This window comes from Pteropus alecto, unplaced genomic scaffold (assembly GCF_000325575.1).
Source record: "Pteropus alecto unplaced genomic scaffold, ASM32557v1 scaffold76, whole genome shotgun sequence".
NCBI lineage: Eukaryota > Metazoa > Chordata > Mammalia > Chiroptera > Pteropodidae > Pteropus > Pteropus alecto.
The window spans coordinates 7,349,962-7,362,188 of record NW_006443138.1 but is presented as its reverse complement, the minus strand read 5'-3'; the positions used below and the strand labels follow the sequence as shown (position 1 = coordinate 7,362,188).

Here is a 12,227-nt window from a genome sequence, read left to right as displayed (position 1 = left end):
TAAATATAAAAACTAATTACTTTCTTATATACAAAAAATAATCAGTCAACCATTCAGATAAATATTGTGAAAAAAAGAAAATTCCATTCAAAATTTAAAAACAAATAAAATACTAAAACATATATACGTACAATATTTGTTAAGCCTAAGAAACTTTATAAAGAGTCATAAGAGACTTGAATAAATGGAAAGACTTACATTGTGCTTAGACTAAAAGACTCAATATTGCAAAACTTTCACTATATATTATTTAGGATGTCTGCCAAACATATATTCATTTTCTGAGAACTTTCCCCTTATATTTGTAACACATAACCTCTATAGGCATATGAATCAGAGAGAATGAATCTATAGGTTGGCCAGTGGCCAATTCAATTATTTCTCACAGAATTTGAATAGAGTTAAAGCTAGTGGCTGAGATTAAGTCATGTGATAGCTAAGGTGGAGGACTACAGTAATAGTCTAAATATTTCTGCCAAATTTATCCAGGTCTTTCTTGATTTTTAACCCCTACTGAGCCTGGTTGTTTCATTTTTGCTTTAATTACATGACAAACTTTTTACATACCCAATAAACTCTTTTGAGTTGGTTTGTATGTTACCTGAAATCAATTAATCTCCAAATTCAAGTATTCTGAAATTATTCTAGAAAAATAAATACCCCTAAATCACCAAAAAATTATGAAGGAGGATAAATGGGTACCAAGAAACACACAAACAGATACATCAAAGGAATACGAACAAGTCTAGGGCATATCAAGAAATATTACATACCTGTGGAATAGATAAGGATTTTTAGCACATGACAAACATGTTCTTTCACATCAGTGAGAAAAAAATTGATTATTCAATAAAAGTTGTGCAGAAAATTGATTAGACATTCGGGAGAAAAAAAAACTGGATCATTTTCCTGCTTCCACACCAAAATTCCAAAGAGATCAATTATTTCAACATAAATAAATGAAAACATGGAAAGATAACATGCATGAATATTCTTATGACCTTGAGATAAAAGAAGGCTTTTCTCAGCATGTCATGAAAACCAAAATTATAAAGAGATTCATTAACTTCACTGTATACATTTTTTGAGCAGAAAATTTTTTTAATTTTATTTTAAAATAATTTCTAACCTAAAGAGAAGCTACCAGAATGCAAAAGAACTCACTTATACTCTTCACTTATATTCACCAATTATTGACTTTGTGGATTTTTTTCCAGGTACAATTTAAATATGTAACATTTCAATACCCCTTCATGCAATCCAATAGGCACCTCGTGTTCTTCCCAGAACAAGGCGCCTTTGCATTCAGATCACTGCACTAGCTGTGGGAGGGCCATTTTATGTTTAGCTTTTTGCTTGCTGTCTCATCCAAAGTCATTAGAATAAAAATATTTAAATCTTGAGCATCTCCCAAGTGGGAAAAATTGATGGGTACCAGAGACAGGCAGAAGGGAGGGAGGAAGAAAAAGAAGGGAAAGGAAGGAGATGAGAGATCGCCAACCCCATACAGTGGCATGAACTAAGAGGGAAGTAAAGAGAAGATACTCCTAAACGTTGAGATGGTCAGAAGTGACCTGATAGTGGAATTTAATCTTGAGCTAGACTTTGAAGGAAGGATAGGCTGGAGATGAGCAGGACAAGACTCATTCATTTTTTTCACTGATTCAATCACCACTTATTAGGCAACTACCATGTGCCAAGCACTGTACAAGATTCTGAGACCACAGCAGTGAAATAAAAAAAAAAGAACAACAACAACAACAAGATCCCCTCAGGGGGCTTAAATTCTAAGGGAAGGAAAGGTGGCAACAGAGGGGACGAGGGAGGATAAACATGACTTATGAGAAACAATAAATCAACAAGATATTTTTGGACAGTGATGAAAATAAAACAAGTGGTATGATAGACTGCAGGAGACAAGCTCTTTTCGATGTGAAGGCCTTGCTCAGGAAACAGCCAGCCATGCAAACATGGAGGGCAGAGCATGCCAGGCAGAGGGAATGGCAGGGGCGAGAGCCCAGAGGCTGGACCGTGCTTAGCATGTTTGAGAAATAAATCATTTCAGTGCAGCCAGAGCACAGGACCACAGAGGAGGCAGCAGGAGAGGAGGTCAAAGCAATGAAAAGCCTTTGAAAAGTGACATGATATGCTTTACATCTTTAAAAGGTCACTCTGGTTGCTTTGTGGGAAAGGACTGTAAGGGGAGAAGAACAGATGAAGGGAGATCGATTCAAACACGATCACAGTTGTCCAGGGACATTCAGAGGTAGTTTGAAGTTCTTACTCTAGGCCAAACAAAAGGATAAACACTTCACAGCATTATCTCATTAATCCTCCTAACAGTCTTAGGAGGCGAACATTAATATTATCCCCAGTTTACAGAAAAGACAAAGTGATTACACAGGTTAACCAGCTTGCCAGGGTCTCAGCTAGTAAGTGACATGAAGGGAAGCCAATCAGTCCTGCCCTGATTCCTGAGCCTGCTCTCACCACCACCCCCATGACCACCTGCACCTCCCTCAGCGATGCCAACCAACTGCAGAGAAGCAACTTGCTTCTGCATCTTCACTGGGCTTTGGTCAAACTGATTGCTAAGGAAGCAGATGGAGAGAAGGATCAGTTTAGTTTCCCACCAAAGCCCCTGCTGGTGTCCCATCTGCTTTATTCAGGAGCCACCACCACCACCACCACCACCCCCACCCCCTCTCACACACACACACAATTCCCAGGAAGAAATACGAAGTGTCCCATAGACGCTAAGACCTGTCCGATGTGCCACTTGCTCTACATCACCCACCCTCCCATACCCCATCCCCAGCTAGAATAGGAGTGGTCCCAGCTTCTAGGACCTGCCCCACGAGTCTTGTCCAAACCCCTTAATGAACAAGGAGAGATGATCCCTGCAATAGCCGGCTTTCTCTGGGACTCCAACATCACATCTGTGCCTTTCAGATCCCAAGGACATTACTCAACAAGATAAATCCATAGTGTCAGATAAAATTGTTTCCAGGAGGCTTTATACACACAGGGCCACTCTTTAACGTCTCTTAAAATATATCTCATGCTTTAAAAATAATCACTTTGCTCTAAATGTCTTAAACACTGGTTTATAACACCCAAACCCTCAAAAAGGGTGTCGTTGGGCATCCCACCCCATCGGCGAGGCTCCATCTCAAACCTTGATTTTGACCTTTTCTACATTTACCTTTGTGCATGGGAAGGGCTGCCGCGGTCCTGTTCACAAAAAGAGAGGCTGCCCAGACCTCCTGGGAGTGCCAGAGAACTGTCCCTTTATCGCTCTCAGAAAGCAAAGCCCTTCTTCACCCTAGTTCTCTGCCTCTTCTTTCTCACACTGACAGCTGAGGGATGGTAACCTGCCCTGCTGTCCTTGGCCTTAGGTAGACAAGAAAAAAAGCACATGGTTATGAGAATCAAATCACCAAGGGGTGCCACAGACAAATCCAAGCTTCATCCATAGGACCTACTAATAGACACATATATGCCCTTGGGGGAACAGCGCTTCTCCAAAGATATATGAGTAGGGTGTACACAGCCTTTCGTTATTCCCTGCCTCCTTCCCCGCACCCTCCACCACACGCACAAACCCACCAGTCCTACGTGAAGACCTTCTTGTTTCTATCTGATGGGCACCTTTCCCACATCACTTTCCTCAACCTGGATGCCCCCTCTTCCTTCTTTATCCACTCGTACACCCTTAGTCCCACAACGCTGCCCAGAGTATTCAGACACAAGGCAAGATGACAATATTTGTCTGTTAAAAGATTCTAAAAAGCAATAGCGAAGATCCCCCTCGTGGATGCCCTTTGGATTTACACATAAAGATAGTCTCCCTCTGGTATGCCGGGGTTCGGGAGAAATTGGAACCGAAATGTTAATGGATGTTCCAAAGAAGAAGTAGGGGTGAAAGAAGTGGAGAAGATGGAGGAGAGAAGACATCATACTCTCCTTCTCTCCTTTGCTAAGGATACTTTTGTCTTGAAAACAAAACTGAATTTAAAATCTAATATTGGCATTTAGAGCCACAGCCAGGTCAGAGTTAAATGACTAAAGATGACATTTCCCCAGAGACATTTTCAATCATTAATTGACTACTTTCATTCATTTATTCAGCATTTACTTAGCGTCCTCTCTTGGTCTGGGAATAAAATCAAGGATGAGTTCACAATCTGGTGAGAGGGACAGGAAAATTAGCCATAGCAGCATAGGATGTTCAGTGTTAAGATGGGTATAGACATGGGTACCATGGGAGCCTTGCGATCAGGCTGGCTGAGGGGCGGGCCACAGAGTTCTTGAAGGTGATGCTTGAAAGGAATTTCTAAGGATAAGTAGAGGGTGATAAAAAAAATTCGAGGAACAGAAAAAAAATGTGCAAACGAATTCAAACAGTCAGCAGCAAGACTCCTGTGGAAATGTGCCAGTAGTCTGGCCAGAGCTGGAGGCAGGTGAAGAACGTGGCAGACCAAGCAGTGCCTTTTGTGAACCCCTTGCAAGCTGCATGTACTTTTAGTTCAGCTACTGTAGCAATTACATGGTATCTGTCTCTCTCTATTGAACTCTAAGCCTCTCTTAGGGCAGAAACTGCTTCTTTTTGTACAGATCCTAAGCACCTAGAACAAGGCCCAGAACACGGTAGTTATTCAATGAATATTGAATTTGTTGGATGAGTGATAAGATTCGAATGACAAAATGTGATTACGAATGGTGGGAGTCTTCCCTCCCTGAATCACTTAATGCATGATCAAAGGGTACCTTCTGTATACCAGGCACAGTGCTAGAGACGCAAAGACAAAGGAGCCTTAGTAGTTAATGTCTTGTTTCTGCAATCAGGCCTGGGATCAAATCTGGCTGAGACACTTCCCAGCTGTACAACCTTGGGCAAATTACCTAGACTTTCTGTGTCTCGGTTTCCTTATCTATAAAATGAGGGTAATAAGAGCATATATACCTCACAGAGTTTTGTAAGAATTAAATGAGATAATGCATATAAGGTACTTAGTATAGTTCCCAGCTCAATAAATACTTCCCTTTCTCATTATCATCAGTTACTGTGCTCAAAAAGTTCACAGACTAGTGAGAAAAACTGACATGAAAACATACTGTAGCAACTCTAAGTGAAAATAGAGTTGTATGTAGGGCTTGATGGGACACTTAAATGATACAGCAGGAACTACAGGGTGCCGGGAAAAGCTTCCTGGAACAGGGGTTCGTGAGGCTGGAACCGTCATCAGGAGCAGATCCTGGGGCCTTGAAGGCCATGAAACAATCCTGGTGCAGGGGAGGTGGGGTCAGGAAAGCAGAAGAATGTGCAGCGGTGTGCTAGAGCCAGCTCAGACAAGCTTCTGCTCATCTTTTCTCAACTTCATAGTTAGTGTCTTCATGTTAGTAGTTTGAAGTTAGCCATAGTGGGAGGATTTACACCATGAAAATTGGGAAGCACTACAAGTTGGGGAATTTTTTTCCCCAAGGAATTGGTCATTAAACATTTACCAGCACACCACTGGATATGAGAAGTATTTGAGAGGAAATCCCCACTGGACTTTGTGACTGATTAGAAGGAATCTAGGCGATTCTCTATCTTTGTTTTAGTGGCCGAGTGTGAGGTCTTGAGATAGGAAATAAGAGGGAGTTGGGTGAGGAGCCTGAGAAGGAGCTGAGAGAGCTCATCTGCTGGGGGTCATGTCATGTCAATTCTTTTTGTGCTCTCTTGGCGACAGAGGTGAGCACAGAGCACTGCCCCTAGGCAAAACCCTGCCTGCTGACCTGGAATTCTGGAGTCTCTCAGTCCTCCTTGTACAGGTTGTCCTACATTGATCCAGGAAGAATTTAATCAGTTCTTTCAAGCAGACTTAACATGACCCATTGTTGGAAATAGTGACCAAATGAAAAGGCTATCTCTGGACTTTAAGGTGATAGGAATCATCTGAAACCCATGTGCCCGATAATAGAAAGATAAAATGAAGATTAACCTTTATTTGACTCGAGTAAATAAGTAGTTCAAGCATGTTGTGTAACAGAATGGCAACAGCCACATGGGTTTTCTTTAACTGTCACAGATGCAAAATTCTAGAAAAGAGTGCTAAAAACCTGGCTGCCGGACTCCACAGACAGAGGAAAACATCAAGCAGCCTGCATGTGCCCACCAAGAACTGGCCGTGTGGTGGACTTCATTTCCTGTTCAGCTGCCTGACTGGCAGATTAGGACGCATTCCATGGAAAAGTGAAAAGTGTATCTTCAGCTAGACACTTACCAAAATTGTTAATGCAGTCGTTCAACATTCAACAAATATTCTGATCAAGGGTGTGTGCTGGGAACTGGGGATACAAGAGTGAGCAACATTCAATCTTGCCCTCAAGGTAAGGGAGGGGGCACAGAAGGAAAACAGGCAGTATCGACACACTGTGATAAATCAAGGGGGGTTCCAATCCTATTGGGGGGACAAGCAGTGGGTGTATTTGTAGCTAAGATGGAGAAAGGTAGAGAAAATTACATTAGAATTAGGTGAACTTATTCCAGGGAGAACAATTGTACCCTAAAATGTTAACCTGGGGAAAATCCTAAAATTCAGTATAAAATGACTTTGCTCTTATCCCTCTCCATGATGTTATTTGCGGTTTGAGTAAGTATAGAGAAAGCAAACTGGCCAAGTATGCAGATGGCCTGAAGGAGGTGGGCAAAGCACAATATAGTATGAAAGAGTCAGGTCTCATCTGGGCCGACTGGATTGATGGCTGACTGACAAGATGACATTTTGTAGGTTAAGCATTTAGCTTTACACTGACCTTTTAAATTATGTAGGTATGAAATAGGAAAACTTGGCTTATCAGTGAATAGATGATAAAGACATAGGTCTTTTAGTTGCATCATTATGAGGAAGTATTGGAAAGAAAAGAAACGAATGCAGAGTTACAATTATAAATCATTGAGAACAGAACTAGGATGCTGAGGTTCCCTGTTTCTCTATACACAGGTCCAATCTTGATGACATGGCCCCATACCTTAAGAGGAATGTTGGCAAATAGTAGGGTGCCTGGAGGAGAGCCAAGAGGATGCGAAAGAATTACAAGTCAACGTGAGAGACGGTCAATGGAGAATTACAATAATAATAATACTTGCTAAATGTGTTAAGCCCTTTTAATGTACTAATATTGTGGTAAGAATTTTACAGTTACTTGCTCATTTAATTCTCACGATAATTCTATTCTATCAGATAGGAACTATTACATTTTTCAGAAGAGCAAATAACTTGCTCAAGTTGCAGTGACACAATTGTTATTGCAGAGGCTCGGTTGTTTTCTACTATAACATAATGTATTTGCTTCTGAACAATCTTTCTGCAAATCATGCAAAGTAATGAAGGAAAGTAGGGTAGGGGGCAAACTACCTAAAAACTAATAAAAACAATAACATTCCTAACAAAAAATGTAAAGGATACATCAAATTAGGATTAATATTATTAAGTATTTCAGAAATTAAAGGAATTTTCTCTTTACAAAAAGGATGTGAGAAGGGGTTGCAAAGTGGAGTCACTGCTGCCGAATTATGAGGAAGAGAGAGAGAAGGAAATTGAGATTGTGATAACTGCTTTAAATCAATTGCATGAGAGCTGTCCTTCCTGAGCTCAAGGACTCTCCCCACCTCTCTGAACACGTTAAGTCCATCTTCTCCTCAAAGACACAAACTAATGTTAATAAATACAGGAGAAAAATAAAACTCCAGAAGAGAAATAAAACACAAACTCACATTAACCATAGAAGATAAATTTGGGAAACAGAAGCTGACCAAAAAAAAAAAAAACCAAGAACAAAAACATTTTAATGGTGTAAGAACACATCAAGAAATCTTATTGATTTTATGTCCAAGATCTTAAAGAATTATCATTCTGGTTTTGTCTGTTGGAAAGTCTAATCTTGCTAAAGGCCAAAAAGGAGGAGGAAGAGGAAGAATATCCCAAAGGAAGGATGGTCGAAGGAGGGGTACTCACCGGCAAGCTGTACAGGTGGTTGGGCTCATCCAGAATGTGTGGTGCTGAATGTTAAATCAAGGCCCCCAAGGGAGGACCATGAATGGCACGAATTCAGGAAAATGTGACAAGGAAGCCCACTCTATGGCTTTCAGGGGTGCCTGTCAGGCCTCCGCAATGCTTTCCTGTCCTGTCAAGCCAGGCAGATGGGGAGAGGACAGCCCAGCAGAGCACTGGCTGAGGGCTGAATCTCATGTTCTCTCCTCTTAGATTAGAGAAATAAAAGAGGGAAATCCAGAAGTCTTGGAATCATGGAAAAAGATCAGGCTTGGTGTTTTATATTTACTGATTTGAAAATTTTGAGTTCCTGCTATGTGCCAGTTTCTAGATGCTGAGGCTGAAGCAATGAATGAGACATAGTTCCTTCCTTCCAGTTGTTCATAATAGACAGACACAGAAGGCAGTACACACTATGAAGGGTGAAATGCAAAGTACTGTGGAAAACACGGGAGCCGGGAGGGAATAATGCCAAAGCCGAGAACTTAAGGGTAATCAGCAGTTAACCAGGTAAACAAGGGAGGGCAGAGTGTTCCAGAAGGAGGGAGCCCCATGTGACCTGGAGGCGAGAAAGCATGAGAATTTGGGAAACTGCAGGATGGGCAGACCTGGGTTAAATTCCAGTTCTCCTGAACCTCTCTGGGCCTGTTTCCTTATCTGGAAAAGGTAGATGGGTTTTACCACCTTAGAGCATTGCTTGCAGACTAAATGTGATAAAATATGTAATCCCACTACTGACAGATTCTCTCCTTGACCAAATTGTACTCAGACTCCCCTGAACTTTTCAATGAGGTCTACTTCCATGTTTCTCTCAGCATTTTTAAATTCTAGCAAGAATCCTGATAAATCAGTTTAACTAGCAACTTCCATCCTCCGCATCTGATCACCCTTGTTCTCTAAATCAGGTTCCTCATCCTCCACTATACCCCAGATGATGTCTGATCACTCTAGCCTGCGTTCAGTAAGAATCTCGTTAGGTCAGTTTCTCCAGAATCCCCTCTACCCTGCTCCTCGGTTAAAAATTTCCACTTGCCCATGCTGTATTCAAAGTTGAGTCTAATCTCTCTCCCTCATTGCAAAATTCCATCAATAGGTCATTATACCCATTGTGATGGTCTCTTTTTTTTTCTTTTTAATAAAGTCCTCCTTGCATGCTCTAATGGTGTCACGGAATTTTTTTCTTTAATACTAAGTTCTTGGCTCATACTAAATGTTCATTCCTTTCTTATTCTTCCCCTACTCCTCACTTCCACCCCCAAACACAGGACTCAGAACAATAAACCAATTGCTAAACTTGGGCAATTTGATCAGTTTCATCAAAGCAGGGGTTTAAGTGAAGGCCAAAAAGATAGGAATTGCTGGCTCTGTTCTGAAGAGGGGGGCGAGTTGGGTAGCCAGGGGCCAGTTCGTGGGAGATTACATGGTAACTAGAGTCAAGTGAGGGAGAGGAGGATAAAAGGGAGGTGTTTTTTCCAAAGACCCATCATGTTTACTTAAGTATTTTTCTGACATCTAGCCCTAGATATAGAAACCAATAAGCCAAGTCTTTGCCCACTTTTAACTTTGGGAAGACAACATGTGAGTCGATGGAAAGAGCATTGGACTTGGAATGAGAAGACAAAGGTTTTGCCAGCAGCCTTGGCACTTACCAATGTGATTTTAGACATATCTGTCCACTTCTTTAATGGTCCATTTCTTTTATCTGTAAAATGCCTTCTTCTCAGGGTCCTGTGAGGACCAATGAGGTGATGGAAATGAAAGAGTTTGTAAAACATCAAACTCTGCAAACATGCATAATACAAATGAAAAAAGGAAAATTTTAAGCTAGATTAGGAATAAACTAACAAAATAAGAAAATGTAAAAATTGGCGGGTATGTATAGATTTTTGTTTTTTCCCCCAACATTTCCATAAATATCCAGGAAAGGGAAGACCACGTCCTAAGCATGGTTCACAGCCCTGAAGTTCTCACAACTGTGCAAGGTCAATTCACATTTTCACACAGATGCCTGTTTCAGAGATGTGTGAATAATAGCTTTTAAAGTGCCCCTCCTCTGATCAATTGGAATTAGCCTAGTTATGCTAACAGCCAGATCTTACTCTTATATTCACACACAAAATTGTCCCAAAGGCCATTTACTCTCAGCAGAAGTGCCCTGACTAGCTGTTACCTTGTAGAATTTATAAGAAATAATTTGCAGGTGTCCTTTCTGCCTCTTCCTGTATATAAAACATCTTATGTGACTTAAGAGATTTGTTTCAAAGCAACAATCTTCCTTAATCCAATGAGGAAAAAGAAAAGGATCATTGTCTCCACTCTGCATGGATAGAATCCCACTGCACATGCAGAATGCACAAATGGAGAAATAGCTATGCAAATTTAAAGATTGTTTCCATACCTGCTTTTATGACTTTTAAAAATATAAGCTGTGCTGGAGTATTTTATAGGAGGTTAAATAGTAACATATTCTTTCAATTCTTTTTTGAGTCCCAACTATTACTTACTGATTATCCATGGACAAAAACAACAGAAGTAATTAAAAGCTTCTATACTTTTCAAAGAAATGAAAAATTTAGTCTGGTTGTGTGCCTCAAAGTCAGCTCCCCCATGGTTGAATGACCTATTTGAGGTCAGTGGTTAACAAGGTCAGCAGATAACATTTTCATATATATTTTACACCACGCCAGCCCTTCTGGAAAGATCATTGACAGATCAAAGGACAAGTTCTCTTACAGTTTGTGTCACAGAACATAAGTAAAACGAAACAAGTTCTCTCCTTAAACTAATTTGCAGTCTCCCAACTTCAGAACTTCTTACAGATTTACTGTGAAATTAGCACAAAATGCTTAAGACTATTCAAAAACAGGACAATAATAACAAAGTTTGTCTTTCAGCTTTGATTCCCTCCCCAAACAAGGAATGCCACTAAACCTTGGAAACATGTTATTAAGTTTCACTGTTCTGTCTTTTCTGAAAAATGTTGATTTCAGGAGCAACATGGAAAAGCTGAACCTTTTGTAATAAGAGGAAATACTCAGTACTTTGTCCTTTGTTGCTTGGCAACTAAAGGCTATAAATGGATTTTATGATTATAAAGGCTCTGGAATTAATATGAACATGTAAAAGTTGTAATAACTCCCTGGAGACAGGACTGTTTCTTTGAAAAATAAAAATAGATTTTTTTTTTTTTGAAAAATAAATACACACACATACATACCTTGCACATATTCTTGTTTCAGAATAAACAAAGCAAGCAATTTGTTTCCTTCGCACTTGCAAATGTTATAATAAAGGTTAATCACTATCATTTATTTCATCATTTCAACATTTTATCATTAATCCTCACAACCCTAAGAGGTAGGTGTTATTTCTCCATTTTACAGATGGAGAAAACCAAAACTTTAAATGTTAAGTAATTGGCCCAAGCACACAAAACTAAGAAGCAGAGGAATTAGGATTCAAACGCAGGTCTGCCTGAACCAAGGCCTACGCCATCAAACACACATCAAAGAGATTCCTAGGAAGCGTATTTCTCGGCTGCTAATATTTGAGGCTATTGATCACTTTAACCCTATGGGAGTGACGCTGTTTCCAACTATCAAGTCATATGATGTTCTCCTTAGAACACATTACTTCTCATTACTATACATGACAATTGTTATATTGCTAATCAACTATCAGGATATCATCGTGCTGGATCCAAAAAAGACAAGATCGAGAGTTAATATCTTCTGAACACTTGTGGCAGAAAATATTAACTCTCAATCTTGTCCTTCTCAGCTGCCTAAATTCCCTCTATAGATTTTTGTTCTGCACCAAGCAGTACTACAAGCCAGTGCTGGTGTCCTCATAGCTTTCCATTCTTATTTGTAGTCTTATCTTTCGAATTTCTGTAGCTGCCTGCTCCACAAACATAAACCATCATCATTTTACCACTAACATCTCATCTTATGGTGCCAGAGCTAAGCTTTGCCAAAAAAATGCCAGATGATACTATAGTACCAAGTTCTCGCACTCCAGAATAATTTTATTTACAGAATGGAATTACATGCAAATTGTCACACACTCACCAAAAAAGCCCTGGTTATTTTCACAGGAGCCATAAGTTCTACAGCTAACTCTACAGATGTTCCCTTGCAAACCTGTTTAGAAGACACTGCACAGTGGCTACAAGCATAGGCCTTCAGA

The 12,227-nt window shown here is 40.2% G+C and overlaps 1 protein-coding gene across 1 annotated transcript in view; it reads right to left on the bottom strand.

Annotated features, from left to right (window-relative positions):
• Positions 1 to 12,227, bottom strand: part of MYRFL (myelin regulatory factor like) — a 103,741-nt gene that overhangs the window by 85,064 nt on the left and 6,450 nt on the right. The gene's annotated exons all lie outside the window — the stretch shown is intronic.